This window comes from Hirundo rustica, chromosome 7 (genome assembly GCF_015227805.2).
Source record: "Hirundo rustica isolate bHirRus1 chromosome 7, bHirRus1.pri.v3, whole genome shotgun sequence".
NCBI lineage: Eukaryota > Metazoa > Chordata > Aves > Passeriformes > Hirundinidae > Hirundo > Hirundo rustica.
Genome location: NC_053456.1, coordinates 20,539,527 through 20,554,512, shown reverse-complemented (window position 1 = coordinate 20,554,512; position 14,986 = coordinate 20,539,527). Strand labels below are relative to the sequence as shown.

The window sequence follows — 14,986 nt, the reverse complement described above, 5'->3', positions numbered from 1 at the left end:
CCAAATGGAACCGCCTCTTCTCTTTACAAAGCGCTATTAAGACTTTTAAACTCCAACGTGAAATTAAACAGATCCAAGCTGATCTGTTTCTTTTTCCTGATACCCTATTCCGTGGTATTTTCTGCAGCAGACTGATACAGCGTCAGGTGTTCCTAACAGCACTACAGGATCTCGGTAACTGTACTCTGAGTCTACCCATTACTTTCCCTCTCCATATAGACTGCCCTGGAGTATCCTCTTGAGCATACAGTAATATCTAAATATCTAGTTGTCTTTCTGATCCATCAGAGTATAAAAATGGACAGGCATTGGGACTCAAAATCTTTCTGAGAGTGGATTTTATCAGCAGCCATTCACTGGAATTCAAAAATGATGCAGAAAGCAAACAGAGGCAAGCAAAAAGAACAGTGCAGCAGCTGCATGGGTCACAGGTACAGCCACCACTGAACAACCATAAATCCAGCCTCCTGGTTTTGATATGGGGTTGCCCAAGTCAGGACCTGGGGTTTTATTCCATGATTTAGAGCATGTCCTCTGATTTATTTCCAGAGAAATAATTTAAACCAAATCTGTGAATGCATGTAGGGATTTAGTCATCTTCAGACAATCTCTAGGAATAAAAGTGGTAATGAATGTATCTAAAAATCATCTACCTCCTTGTCCTCCCCTGCAACTCCCCCCTGAAGCACTAACTGAATAATTTGCCAATTAAAAACTAGACAGTACACAAGTTTGCCAGCCATTCATTTGTAAAAAGACACAGGGCACCCATTTAAATGCTGCAGTCACATTTTAATCAAATATTAATCTTTAGAGGTCCTTGAAGGGAGAAGATACGCTCTCTTTGACAAGCCAATTCTTAAAATAACTTTTTCTGCTTTAGCAGTTAACAGGTCAAACGAGAATGCAGCAGGCAAGTCATGGACTAAACTGCACTTTCAACAAAAAAGGACTCAGCGACATCAAGCAAGTGTCAGAAAGCACAAGCTGAGGGGGATGGGACAGTAAGCAGGACATGCATTAACTTTTAAAGTTTGCCATTGTCCAATTGGTTTTGGATATTGTGCATGACAGTGCAGGTCATCCACTGGAGCAGGAACCTTCAGACTAGGGGCTGCAATAGCTCAATGCCTCCTTGAAGCCGAAGTTCCATGAGGAAATGTGACTTGATCTAATTTTGGAATCTGGAAAAAAGACAAACATCAGGAAGGAAGTTTAAAAAAAGTTTAAGTCCTTTCAAAGAAAAAGGAAATACAAACCAGATAAATTCAAATAGCAGTAAGTCACCATCAAACTGCTGTGATGTCTCTTTGAGAACAGCATGTTAAGAATTGCTTGTACCCCTCTGAAATATTTGAGACAGGGAGCAGGAAGTCACTACAATCTTTGGATGTGTTTAGCCCAATGGTTTCCAGTTGTCTCTGTATGTACTGGTAGTTCAGACTTTCATTTGTGTATAACACACACAGCTCTGTTAGGTTAGATGTTCTCCACACTTTCCATTTCAGACACTCCTATCTATAGAATAACCTCTGTAACAGAAGGCTGGAATACTCCAGACCCCACAGGCAATAAAGGTAACAGACAGGAGATATGTCAAGAATAAAGAATCGTGAGGAAACTAATTCCAGGTTTTTGGGATAAAGAGATAAAGCCCTAATTCCACATGAATTCTTCAGTACTGTGCATGCATTGCCACCGAGAACAACTGTCTGTAGGCACCTGCAGGACTGCTTTGGTCAATAGGGAGTACTCAGTACAGACTCACCTATAACTTCACACAACAACAGGATCAGAAGATCAGTCAGTTCCTGTGATTCACCTGGTAAACATAAGCTGCTGAGGGACTTGTTTGCTGAATCAATTATCGTTTAATATGTTCAGTATTTAGAAATTACTGGGTCACAGAAAAATGAAATTAGGCCTTTATTAGCCAAGCCCCAGTTGTAGGAGAGGAATCCTCATTATGCCCTAAAATGATCTAATTTATATTACAGGGTTTTTCATATGGGTGATGGATGCATGTTGACCTCATAATGACCCCAGAGGGCAAAGTTTTCCTCCCATTCTCACTCTGTCTCTCCTGTCCTCTTCCTCTTTCCCCTCCTCCCTCCCTCCCATCCCTCCTTTTCTCTGAAAGCCCTGTAAACTGTATAGAATTTATTTTGAGACAGTGGAAAGGGAGAAAATCGGCACAGCAACGAGGGCTACTACTTCCTCCTTCCCTCATTTCTTCTCCTCCTGCACAGTGGCAAGCCAAACTGTAACAGCAAATTCAGAGGAAGGAAAAGAAACAACATAAATCATTTTTAAAACACTCATTCTGAAATCTTGAAATTATCAAATGTAATTGAATGGAAAAGAATCCCAGCTAGTCTTCTTAAAATGAAAGAACATTAGCTTTAGGCTCTACTCCCACCATGGGTATGAAATAGACACAATGAGATTTAACACACAAGTAGCAGGAAAATTCCATATACCAATCTTCTACCATATTGCCATTACGGAACTTCAAGTACAACTTCTCCTACAAATATATTCTACAAACTTCAGACATTTTAGTATACCCAAAGACAGTCCAGCCTCTTTTGCTTTATTATGCCCCACCATTCCTGTGATTGATACCGAATTCATAAAGTAAACAAGGTCCAGCTGGGTAAATAACAAGAACAAACACACCTTAGGAAGTGGTTATTTATCCTAAATCAACCCTCAAGTAACGTTATACATTGCTTCTTGGAATCAGTGTAGTGCTGGAATTTCACATTTCAGCAACACAAATCCACGTCTTCACCCCAAGTGCTAATTATAGAGTTCAGCTGCTGCTTCTTCTCTTTTAAAAGTAATTTACCAGTGTTCTCATTCAGGCTGTAAGTGTTGTCAACTCACCTATATTTTCAGCTGAGTAAGGTATCTGATGCTTCCCGACTGGGATGCTACGGAGCGCTGCTGTATGGCCTCTCAGGGAAAGCAGTAGTGAAGCCCATCAGTAGTCACATTTCTGCACTGCCAAAGTCCTGTGCAACCATGGTGCTGTCAGCCTGTTCATTTTCCCTCTGACATGTGCATGTCAGTGCTAAATCTCTGCATCTGTAAAACACTTTGGGACCCCTGACAAAGAAGGACTCTATGTGAAGGTCAGAATGATAACTTTCTTCTCGAGCAAAAACATTTTAAGATAATTTAAACAGACGTGTAAGTCTAGCAATCTGGAAATTCTCACAGCTGCTGTTTGCTACCTAAACTCTGTGCTGCTTAGAGTCATGTGTGTTCACATGATCTGCTAAGCTGGGCGCTGGGGGCTGTCTCTTGCTCTTGAACTTTTTCCTCCTGCACTTTACAATCGGTCCAGCAAAGCTTTTATTGTGCAGTGCTGAGTACATGAGCATGCATGTAAAGGGCATATGATGGAACTTGCTTCTAAATAGTTTATAACTATTCTATCCTTTATTAACATTTCCTTAGGAATTGAAACAAAGTCATTAAAATTTCAGGACTTTTTTCTTTTCAAAAACAACCCAAAAACTAGATCCTTATTTTTTGGTCCTTAGAATTTAGACTGCACTTTGCCTTACATGGCAACCACAGAGTAGGGGTTCAATTTTCATTTTCTCTAGATATGAAAATAGGTATACTGATTATCTTTAGAGAATATTTACATCAATTTTACTTTCCCAGGATTCAATACACAGAGCATACCTCATACAGGCTATAGTGTTTTCAAGAGCTATTTAAAGGCTTCCTGTGAGTAACAAGCAAAGCATTAACTCTCTGGAAAGACATGAAGCTTACAAGCTGAAACTCTGATGAACACTTCAGTGATGAGCATTTAGAAATATAAAGTAATCATTAGAAGAATAACATAACCCATCAAAGTTGACAGGTCAGCCAGATTTCTATTTCTGCGTTGTAACAGGAACAGTGGCATCAGCACAGGGCATTACAGGAGAATTAATGACTAGCTGTAATTAATGGCCCTGGGCTATGCCTGAGGCAATCAACTCCTCCCATCTACTCAGTAATCCCAGGAGATCCTCTAGTCTCCTTTGGAACACTAACATCTAGTTTTTAAGAAAATTCTTTCTACACCGAATTTTTGTGCTTACATTATATTTGGAGGATTTACGTACATATTTGAATAAAAATACAGTCAATTAGGGAGAGCATATTGGAGTGAAAAGCAAGATCAGCCCCTTCAAGATTGAGTTCAATGGGAAGAAATGTTAATAATAATAATCATAAAGAATACAAGTGGGCTTGTATTTTTGATCATTTGCTCTCTATATTTGAAGTGAGAGCTATACTGCATTAACAGCTTTCTGTCTTGCAGTGTTTCAGCTCCTTCAGAAAGTCTGTTCTTCACCCCTGCCCAACTGTTTTGCAACACCTCACTCCACTACCACTGCTATCATCACTGCCGTAAAAATGTAACAGAATCTTGCGGATGGGTGCTAGGCATTTTAAAAATTGGTTATAATGCATGTACAAGGATAGTTGCATTTTAGATACAACATTTTAGTCACCATTGCCATTAAGTTATCAGCACACTACAGATCTTAATTTGAAGTTTAAAAAAAAGAGGTGATACATCATGTGTTATTTTATTCCCTGCCACAATCTCTCTTCAGTTTCATTTTTCAGTCCACACCTACAAACTCCCTTTGCAAACATTCACTGACTGCCTCTTGGCACAGACAGCAAACATATTACAGACTTTGAGCAGAAAAAGAATTGACCATTCTTCCCAGGTGAGCTCTGTAAAACTGCAATGGGCCCTTGAAATCTGGACCCTGGATATTGTCCTCCCTAGAAAAGCCTTGCACTGAAGAATAATCTATTTGATTGAGATACAATCTGGAACGTCACCTTGCGCTACAGAAGCAATTCTTGACATAACTAGCAACACATAAGAGGTATCTGACTGCTGAACACTACATACCAAGTCTCAGCAAGCTCAGCTCCACACTTATATTCAAATACTCTCTACTAACAGCCCACCAATCAATTAACAATCAGCAATACTCTCATCACATAGTATAAAAATTTTTGTCTCATGTGTGTTTAAGCTTTCAGCCTGTTTGGTTGTCAAACCTTTTTGGTCAAATTCTCCATCAAATGCATGCAAGCGCTGTTCCACTGAGGTCTGTCTGGTCTGTGCATGTAATCTAATTGAAAAGGACAAAGCTTCCACTCCTCTAGCCAAATGATGAAAATTTTCATTATTACATTTAATTTTTTTAAGACATTGAAAAATCTAACCAGTATTTGTGTGTTCCTTCAATGACACAGATCCAGTACCAGAACATGGTACTGATTATTTACCAATACAGCAGAAGTAGTAACAGGCATGGACCAGACATTTGCTACCTTGTTGTTTCAGAATTGTCCACAGATTACTTTAATATTAAAGTAGATCTGTGCCACAGTCCTCTCCACTGTAAAATGGAGTCGGCAATTTTATCATCACTTATCATAGCCTGGGGAAAATTATGCATTTGTGTACAATTATCAGTTTTCCATAGCCTTTCACTATCTGCAGACTTTTTTGTAGTGATGGTGATGCTACTGAGATGGTTAACTAACTTCCCCTCAAAAACAGATAAAAACTGAAATGACAGAGTTTCTGGCAAAGAGAATTTCTGGCAGATGAAGCAAAGTAGGAAATGCAGTTCCTGATATAAAACAGCCCACTATGTCTCATCTGAGAGAAGGGTTGCTGCCTGGGTATTTCTCAAATAAAGAATTGCCAGGGTTTAAAACAACTGTATGTGCTTTACAGGTCATGATAAATTCTGACTAAAATATGAAAGCATCAGTCTTTCAGATTATTCCTTTCCCTCAGTGAGGTTACATTTACAGTTCACTGAGTTGACTTGGATTACAGGGTCCTTTTTCACTTGAAGAGACTGAGAATATTTGTATATATTGCATGAGCAGCATTCAATCACTGAACAAAAAATATGGGAAATGTCTCCCTGAAGAAATTAGTCAGTCCCTCAAGAATTTTCCTTCTATTATCCCTCACACCTTTCTTTCTGCTTCCTTCCTTCCTCTCACCACTCATCATCTGTCCAAGGAAAATCATGCCAGGTTATTCAACGGCCTTGTTTTCATAAGAAGTTGCTAAGGTACATTGGTATGCTGAGAAATGGGGTTTGTAGGGTTTGTGGTGAAAAGTCCCTTCTGCTGGAATTTCAGCAAGGAAATACAAAACTGAGGTAGAAACCTGGACTTTTTAAAAGATCACTGGCAGCCCAGTACTGTTGATTGGAAACAAGGAACAACCACTCCATACTCCTTTCCCTGCTGATGCTAGAAAGCTAATTGGGGCACAGCCCAAGTGTAGTATGAGAAGCCACATTATAACTTCTCCCACGGCCTTAATCTCTGTCACTGATGGTATAGGTGAATTCTGTATTTTGTTGCTCACTTTTCCTTTCAGTGATTACTCCCTCCATCTTGTAGCTATTTGTTTGGATTTTTAGTGCATAAAAATCCTGGCATTGCCACTATGGGCTCTGAGCCATCTGAGCAATCTTCTTTAAATACACTAACACATCATCCATATGGTTATCCAATATGTAACTATTTACTTTCCAGGATAATCAAAGAAGTAATAAAAACTGTTAAAAGCTTCACAAAACTTCACAAAAGACTGTCACCCTAATTATGAGTCTATGAATTATCATTGAGTAGCAGAGTTTTAGGCATCAGTTTGAATGATCCCCTTTTTGAACACATCTCCATTATTGTACGCCTCCCTTAAAAAAGACCGAAAGATCGGATGTCCTTAGGAGCTACCTGTTTGAGATCACTGTTGTGTGTGCCCCAGTAGTCTCGTACCATGCAGTTCACTATGCTCTGGAAGATATCACTTCATAGACAACATTTAGAAAAGCTGGAAAGACTGTATCTGAAAACTAGAAGGAGAGATACCAAGGAAACTCCTTTCCAAGTATGATCTTCCTCAGTAGCTTATAATTTTTTAATAGTTTTCAACAGAAGTTCCAAAATTTGGTAGAGGACCCAATCAAGGTACAAACAGTTTGTTTTTCATAAAAGCTGTAATTGGTACTATTTCTTTTAGAGTCAATTTATTGATTTCCCCACCTCCCGCCCCCCTTTCAGAGATTCCCTGCTTCCCTTGAAGACCGTGATATTTGGATGAGATATCACTTTGTTGAGACAGTTACAAATGTATTCTCTTCACAACATGTGCTACACTGTCTGAGGTCAAAGTAATTTACTACAATCTTCTAAGCATACTTCTGGGGTACCTGATGCTGTTGATAGTGGCTGCTTTATACACTGTAGCTTGTGAGCTAACATTTTACACCAGAAGTCGGTTGTGAGTATTCCAGACACAATTCCGTAGATGGATTAGTGATTGTTGAACTTGTGGAACAAATCAATGAGCTCTTAGGCCTGCATGCATACAGTAAGATGGAAGCTTTATACGCACGTTTTAAAGACCTACAGTTCTTAGATCTCTTGGGATACTTGCAAGATTGTGCCTCTCCTTTAACAGAAGTGACTAAATCAAAAAAAGGACTAGAAGGAGCAGGAGGATGGAAAGCTATGCCATTCCTTTTCCTGGGCAGCAGATTTCATATGGTTTGGGATAGAGACACAATATACTCATTGCACCAATACAGAAGTTCACTCTCTCTCTGCTTTCATGGAACTTGAAAGGCCTCTTCTTGGGGCAGTACAGTTTTCTTTTGCCACCAATAGCAATAATAGGGGTCAGATTTTCAATTTCAAGTGGAAGATGTAGTGTTTTGTTGAGAGAAAAGCAGAAGAAATTATATTTAATCAGTACAGTTTGAACCCCTATGACTATGTTTCTCAGGACAGCCTGTTGTTTGTGCGTGATGCCACCACAGGACTCAAAATGCTTTAAGGTTTCAGGTCCTGCCTTGGCAACTTTGGTTGGTAGGAGCTTTTCCACTGAACTCAAATGTAACAAGAATATTTTTAAGTGGTTCTTCTAAACATCATACATAGAAGCAAATTCAATATGCTGAAATTGTCATCAGGAGCCCTCTGCAGCTTTGAAAGTGCAGGTATTAGTTTCCATTAGTACTTTTTAAAGGACAAGAAACTACTTAGCATGGATTTATTGACTAAAACTAAAGGTGAAAATAAAGACCACGTTGCAGTCTAGTGAAAGAGCTTAACAGGTAACAGTGAAAAATCATAAGAGACTGATAAAACACAGACTTTCACTCCAGAGTAGGAGGGTGAGCCCTGTTTTGACAAATAGAAAGTTCATCAAGACCATATTCAGCCCACAATATTCTTCTGTCTCTTCAACTAAAAAGGAAACTTATAAAAAGCAGTTAGCTAATTCCAATTTTATCATATGTATTGCAATTAATTTAGCATCTAATTTAAGTGTGGCTGCATTATGAAACTTCACAGAAACACACTGAAGCAAATGTTTGTTTTAAGATCCCAGCCTCAACACAACTATAGAGCATCTTAGCAGACATAGGACTTCTAACCCTTCAGAATAATTTCAAGACAAAGAAAGCTACTTGTTTCATTATCTTCATAAACCTGAATAATCTTCTGCTGTTCCAATGAACACAGATGACAGGAAAAAAAAGGATGTCTTTATTTTACCAAGAGAAACCCAACTCCATTAAGAGGAGCCAGACTGATTACATTACTCTGTCACATGTGTAAAGAGAGTATTTCAAAGAATAAAACAATAGGAATCTTTGCCATGGAGTTTACAACTTAAGACCATACTGGGTACATTACAACAGACATAACAAAATCAAAGAAATCACCATTTCTCTTTGCTTCCTGTTGCTGTAACAGCTTTCCTCTCTTTTTGTGTTTATTATTTTCTAAGTCAGACTGCTAAAGCTATGAGTTCCCAAAGGGACCTCAGCTACAGGGGCTAAGTACAACTGAGGGCCTGTGTGATCATCCATATGCACATTTGTACAAAAATAAACTCTCTACTTGGTCCATGTTTCATCTGCCAGTTGGCTAGGTTGGTTATTTATTCTGTTGGGAAGAATGAGCACCCTTTTTGCAATACAGCTTTACCTTCCCTCTTCTCCATTTCCATCCATCAATCTTGTAGGAAAGTTGCAACTACAGATAAATAAACCTTTTGTTTTGGCTAAGACCTACAAAAAATACCTGTGTTACAAAATCCAAAACTGGCTCATACTCTGAATATCTGAGGTCTGGGAAGGGGATAAGAGCCACACAACTATCCCTACATTTTTCAGTTGCCACAAAAAGAAATCATTTGTAGACTACTTCTGTTTCTAAACCTCCTACTACTATATTTGGCCACAGTTACAACACTATAAAATAAACAGATGATCTTCTGTGTCTTTATACCTACTTTCTCAAGGTCCTATCACTGAAGTGCCTTTCACACCACCTTTTACATATTTTATAAATTTGTTTGTTTAAAGCCACTCTCTTTCCCTAGAAATAAGTAAATAAATATAGAAATGCTGGTGGGTTTTTATAAATGCTTCCAAATTTCCCTTGCTATCAGACTGCACAGCAGGACCTGCTTTGGGTTTCCCTGCCTTTTTGCCTCAAGCCATGAGAGACAGCCTGAGATTTCACATCAATAGCTTTTACTACACTTTTTTTTTTCTCTTTGAACAAAGCATCACCTTAACATCTGAACAGTAAAATTCCATCTTTCCTTTTTATTTTCCCATGTATTATTTAAACATGCTGCTCTGAATTCTACAAATACGATATTCCTGGGTAGTTACAATCAACAACATCTTTAAAGTCAGATACAGCAGGAAATGTGTGCACTTCATGATAGTTTCACACATTCGTTTGCTGTACAGTAGCCTCAATTTAAATATGATAATCTAATTTAGTAAAAACGAACTGAAATCAGATTTACTGCAAAAACTTTTAAAATTTAATTTTCAGACTAGCAATCAATGCTTATTCAGTTTTCATCTTATCCCTGCCTTCCCTTTTTGCAGATGCTTAAATGACACTAAATTAAACAATTGCACAAATTTTTAAAAATGTAGGAAAATTACCATCTGCACTAAATTCATGAATAAAAAGGTCCAGAGAAATCAGTCTTTATGAGCACTTCTCTTAACAGAAAAAAAAAATATACAAAGCAAAAATTCTCATAGTAGAAATAATTTTAATATTTTTTTTCTGGCATTCTGTCTTTCAGATCATTTTGACACATAAGATGAAGAAATTACAACGGGAGATCTCACTATCATCTCACTCAAAACCTTACTCATTTCCCAAAATATGACTTACAGGATTAAATATTAAAACATCTTCAAAGGAAGAACTATGTTGAGACACACAGCAATAAGCCCATTACTATTCACAGACATAAACACTATTGAAGTATTATCTGCTTAGTATTATACTCCATTACATTTCCCCTAAATCTATGCAAAATAAAAATATACTCTTGTAAACAACAGGAATTGCAATAGAAGGAAACCAACAAAAAAGAAATCTTCAACTTACATTGATGTGTTATTATAGGTCCTGGACAGCAAGTAGCCCTAAGGATACATTTTAGGTTTTTTATCCATGCTCTGCTCTTGTTGCTGATGTGACCACTTAGGCACATGGTCAAGTTGCAATCAGCTTCTCTCTCAGTGATGTATGAGAGCTGTGCTGATTTATCTCGTCCTTCTGCAGCAGATTAGCACTAATGTTTCTGCTTCTGTATCCTACCTTTCTTCAGCGTAGACTCTGCATTATCATTGGCAATGTGAATTAAAGAGCCAGTGAATGTAGCACATTTTTTTCTTTCTGAAACCATTGCAAAGCGGGTAGTCTCACACAAATAGAATCTTTTATCCACTGAGCCTCTTTTTTAACACTTTTGGCAAAAACAGTAGTCAGAGATACAGAAGAATGGTTCCAGTAAGTCTGCTATAGTCTTCTGGTGATTTATTCTGTTAAAGGAATACTCTCCTATGCAGATGGCCCTAGGCAAGAGACAGCTGTAATGCAGCAACATTTCAGCCAAAATCATGGGGGTTTCACTTTGTAACACAAAGGTATTGTGTTACACACAGTGCAACTCTAGTTTATCTCAAAGAAGTGGACAGTGTGAAATTAATTCATACAAACAGGGTTAATGAGAAAAAAAAGCAAGTTAAGTGCCTTATATGTTAAAGGTACCTAATATATAAACTGATTAAGTTGAAAATTATTTCAGTGCCTTACAGTGCATGTATTTATTACAAATTCTCTCTTTTTGCCTTCAGATTGACATATTTTACACTATGGGATTGGCAAATTCAACTGTTAAAAGTATTGCAAAGAATATGACTGAATCTTTTTGTTGCTATTTTCACTTTGCAGTAAACACCTACTATTTTAGCAGCAAAATATAATTGTTAATTCATGATCTTTTCAAGTCAAAACACCATGAGACACATCTGTTTAAATTTTCATTAGGACTTTGAAAACTATTTTGGAAAAAATGGATGTCTTAGACCGTCTAATCTTGAAAATGTGAACATTTTGACAAGTCTGCTCACCATCAAAATGACTCACATCACTGCTGTTCCTAGCTGCTACTCTGACTGGTCACAGAAGTATTTCTCTCTATTTTTAAGAACCAAATACCTGAATATTAAACAATAAATATGAGCTGCTTAAACACTAGCAATATCTGAGCAGCAGAAAAGTCTGTTTGTTGACTATGATCAGATTCATTTTTAAAAACATTATATGGTCTGCTTACCCTAACCAGGAGAGAAAGTGAAACTGAATTAACTCAGTACTTCATAAAAAGTACTAAAACAAAGGCTATTTTTGCTCTAATATGAAAGTCTAATGTGGTAACATCCATTTCAAAGTGCTTTCTGGATTATATCTACTGGTTTTTACACCTGCCACAGGAGCCCACAACCTTGGGGACAGAATGTAACAAAGACCTAAGCACAATCATTAGCAGAGAATTTGTTCAAAGTTTTAGGTCTTGACATGGGACTACATGACACTACTTCAAGCCTCCCCAGCTTTCCTCCTCTTTTTATGTGTTGCTGATAAGGAATGAAACGTATGACTGAAGAAAGGCATCCAAAGAAAGTGACCATGTCCTGAGGAAAGGTATGTGAAAAAAGAGCTTCAAGGCATCCCTAGCTGACAGCACCATGGAAACACTGAGGGGCTGGTGCACCTTCAATCTCATGCCCTCCTGGCCTTCAGAGAGCAATTTGTAAATGCTGAGTAAGCATCTTTGAGGTTGGAATTTGAGTAGTCTCTCTGCGGGAGGGGTGCCTACCACCATACATCCAAAGGACTGAAAGTCTCTGCTCTATTAAAGATGGAATCCTCCTCTGGACTGCGCTCATCCAAAGAGCCGCAATACTAAATTCACTTGTCTTCTCTGAGGATTAAAATTCCCAACTGTCATGTCAGGACAATATCCTAAAAAAATAGCTCCATTGCACTAGCAGTTCTCCAGTTATGAGTGTTCCTCCCCTTCTGTGGAGAAACATGCTACAATACCAAAACAAAAGGATTCACTGCATCAGAGAGGGCAGAATGATGTTGACGTTCCTGACAGGATTCCCCCAATAAAACTGTGTGACACGGAAGTTGCAAACAAAAGCAGAAAGTGCTGTCACTTCTGAAGGCAGTATCAGTTGCAAGGACACTTATTTCACTAAGAACTGAAACAAAATTTTGATCCCATGGTTTCACGTATGTCTTTGCTGTACCAGGAAAAATGTATAACCAAAATACTGAATTCTTTAAACCCGGTGTACAAACAGCATTGGAGCTGCTACTGCAGATCGATACACATAGAAGCACTCTAAAAAATCAACTCCACTTCAAACATTACCATTTATATTGTCCTCAAACTCCCATCAGATGTTTGTCTGGAACCTCATCACTCTGATAGTTAGAAAGAAACCTGTGATGTACACTCATTCAAGCTGCATGAGTACTCATCCGCTCCTGAGCAGCACCATCCTTTAACAGTTTACATCCCCTGAATGGTGCTCTTGTGTACTTACAGGCACCAACCAAATTCCCTATCAGCTTTCACATCAACAAGACTAACCCAGACATGCTCTTTTTTCATATAAAACAGACAGACTGTCTCCCTTAGCAATGAGTCCTTCTCTTCACCTATCCCTGTTTGAGTTCATCTCTTCTAAACCTGGGAGAGCAGAACCATATACTGTGTTCCACTTGGACTGAACACAGGAATTCATTTTGTTAGATCAAACTGTTCTAATACACGGTGCAATAACATGCAAGCCTCCTGCTACCTTATATTCAGCAGCTAAAAGCTACATATTTTCCTGTAATGAAATTCTGACATGTATCAACATATTGGGATGTGTTAATATGCATTTTCTCTGCCATACTACATGAGGCCATGAAGTTAGGAATTAACACCAATCAGCACTGACTTATGTCAAGCGCTTATGGATATAACATCACTGCTGGCCCACTTGCTTAACTCCCAATTTTTTACTGAAACATCATATTGGTTTGGTAACATAACTTCCAGTTCTGTGAAAAATGTTGTTTCAATAACTATTCAGCAAGAAGAAGAAAGAACAGCCATTGCATCACTGCTTCCCACTAAAATGCATCATCTGTTCTTTCTAAGCCCCAGAGACTTCCTTAAGTGTTACACACAATCTATGCAAACAACACACTAATACTCCAAACATGCAAATGGATTATATGTATTTCTACAGGAAATTACTCAAAGCAATTGAGAGTGTAAAGTCAAACAAATTATCATCTATAATTGAAAACATGCAAGTAACTTTTAATTAAACATGACTCCTCTACTGAAAAAAACCAAAACACATTAAAACCCTACTAAAAGGGAAGATCGCTAAAGAGGACGGGGAGTGGGAGGAGAAGGAATGAACAAAACACTGTTTTGTGAAGAGACTGTTGCTCACAAAAAAGAAAATATTTGCAAAGCTGACTTTTAAATGTATTTCTAACTTACTATTGATTCAAAGCCCACATCAATTTCAAGCAAACATACTCGCACGTAAAAAATTCAGGCTCTCACAACTACAAATAAGAGACCAGAATGCTTATTTATGCAAGTAACTTATCTGTTTAAAATGTCAGATTATTAGATTGAGACAAGCAGGAAGAATTTTGGAGATAAAATGATCAACAATATTATTAAAGATCAATATAGAGACATCTAAATTCTAGCAAAATCTCTACGCAGAAAACCCCTAAGCCGATCCCCAGAATTCTTAAGCCCCAGTTGGAGGCCCCTCACAGAGAGGGCACCTAGCTGCTTGTGCTCAGGTCCCAAGAAAGCTTAGTGAAGAGACACCTCTTCAGCTGAGAACCTTTGTGCTCAAGTAAGTCTTGCACATGATGCACCTAGATGTTAAAGGCTTGTTCAACCATTCAACAATCATCAAAACATTTTCAAAAAACAAATGTATACTGTCTTCTCACTTTGCATATGGAAAAAGCAAGAGGGTAAAACTAAATGTCTTGATCAAAATTGCAGTAAGATGACTTTCATGAGACAGGTTTATATGACTCGTCTTTCTGCAGCTAGAAACCACGAAAGATGCACAGCAGAGCTGGCACAACTTCAGGCTTTCCACAGGGAAGAGCACAGGAATGTATTGGTAGTCTATCGAATCCCTGACAACCCATTCCTCCCGCTGTCATGACATGGCAAAAAAAATCAGGGAATATACAAGTTTTCAATGACCAGCTCAGAGCAGCCTCAGTCAGAAGATTATCCTAGGCATAATGGTATTTCTGCCAGCAAAACCTCTTTTGCAACTATTCCTTATCAGTCCTTCATTAGGTTAAATCTACTACATGAAACCTCCATTTCCCCAACCTAACACTACGACATTTTCCCCACAGCCTGGCCAGCAAAAATTTTTGCATAGACTATGGTTTTTGTGAGTAGAAGACTTAATAACGCCTAGAGAAAATAAATCAGTGGGAACACTTTAACCCCAGGTATCCAGTCTAC

At 38.2% G+C, this 14,986-nt stretch overlaps 1 protein-coding gene across 4 annotated transcripts in view; it reads right to left on the bottom strand.

Moving 5' to 3' along the window:
- Positions 1 to 14,986, bottom strand: part of RAPGEF4 (Rap guanine nucleotide exchange factor 4) — a 148,727-nt gene that overhangs the window by 98,074 nt on the left and 35,667 nt on the right. Inside the window, exon 1 of one of the 4 annotated variants that reach the window (XM_040069380.2) lies at positions 10,501 to 10,682. The exons of the other annotated variants lie outside the window; for them this stretch is intronic. The gene's annotated coding sequence lies outside the window, so the exon portion shown is untranslated. Of the gene's footprint in view, positions 1 to 10,500; positions 10,683 to 14,986 lie in introns of those variants that run through there. 4 annotated transcript variants of the gene reach the window in all.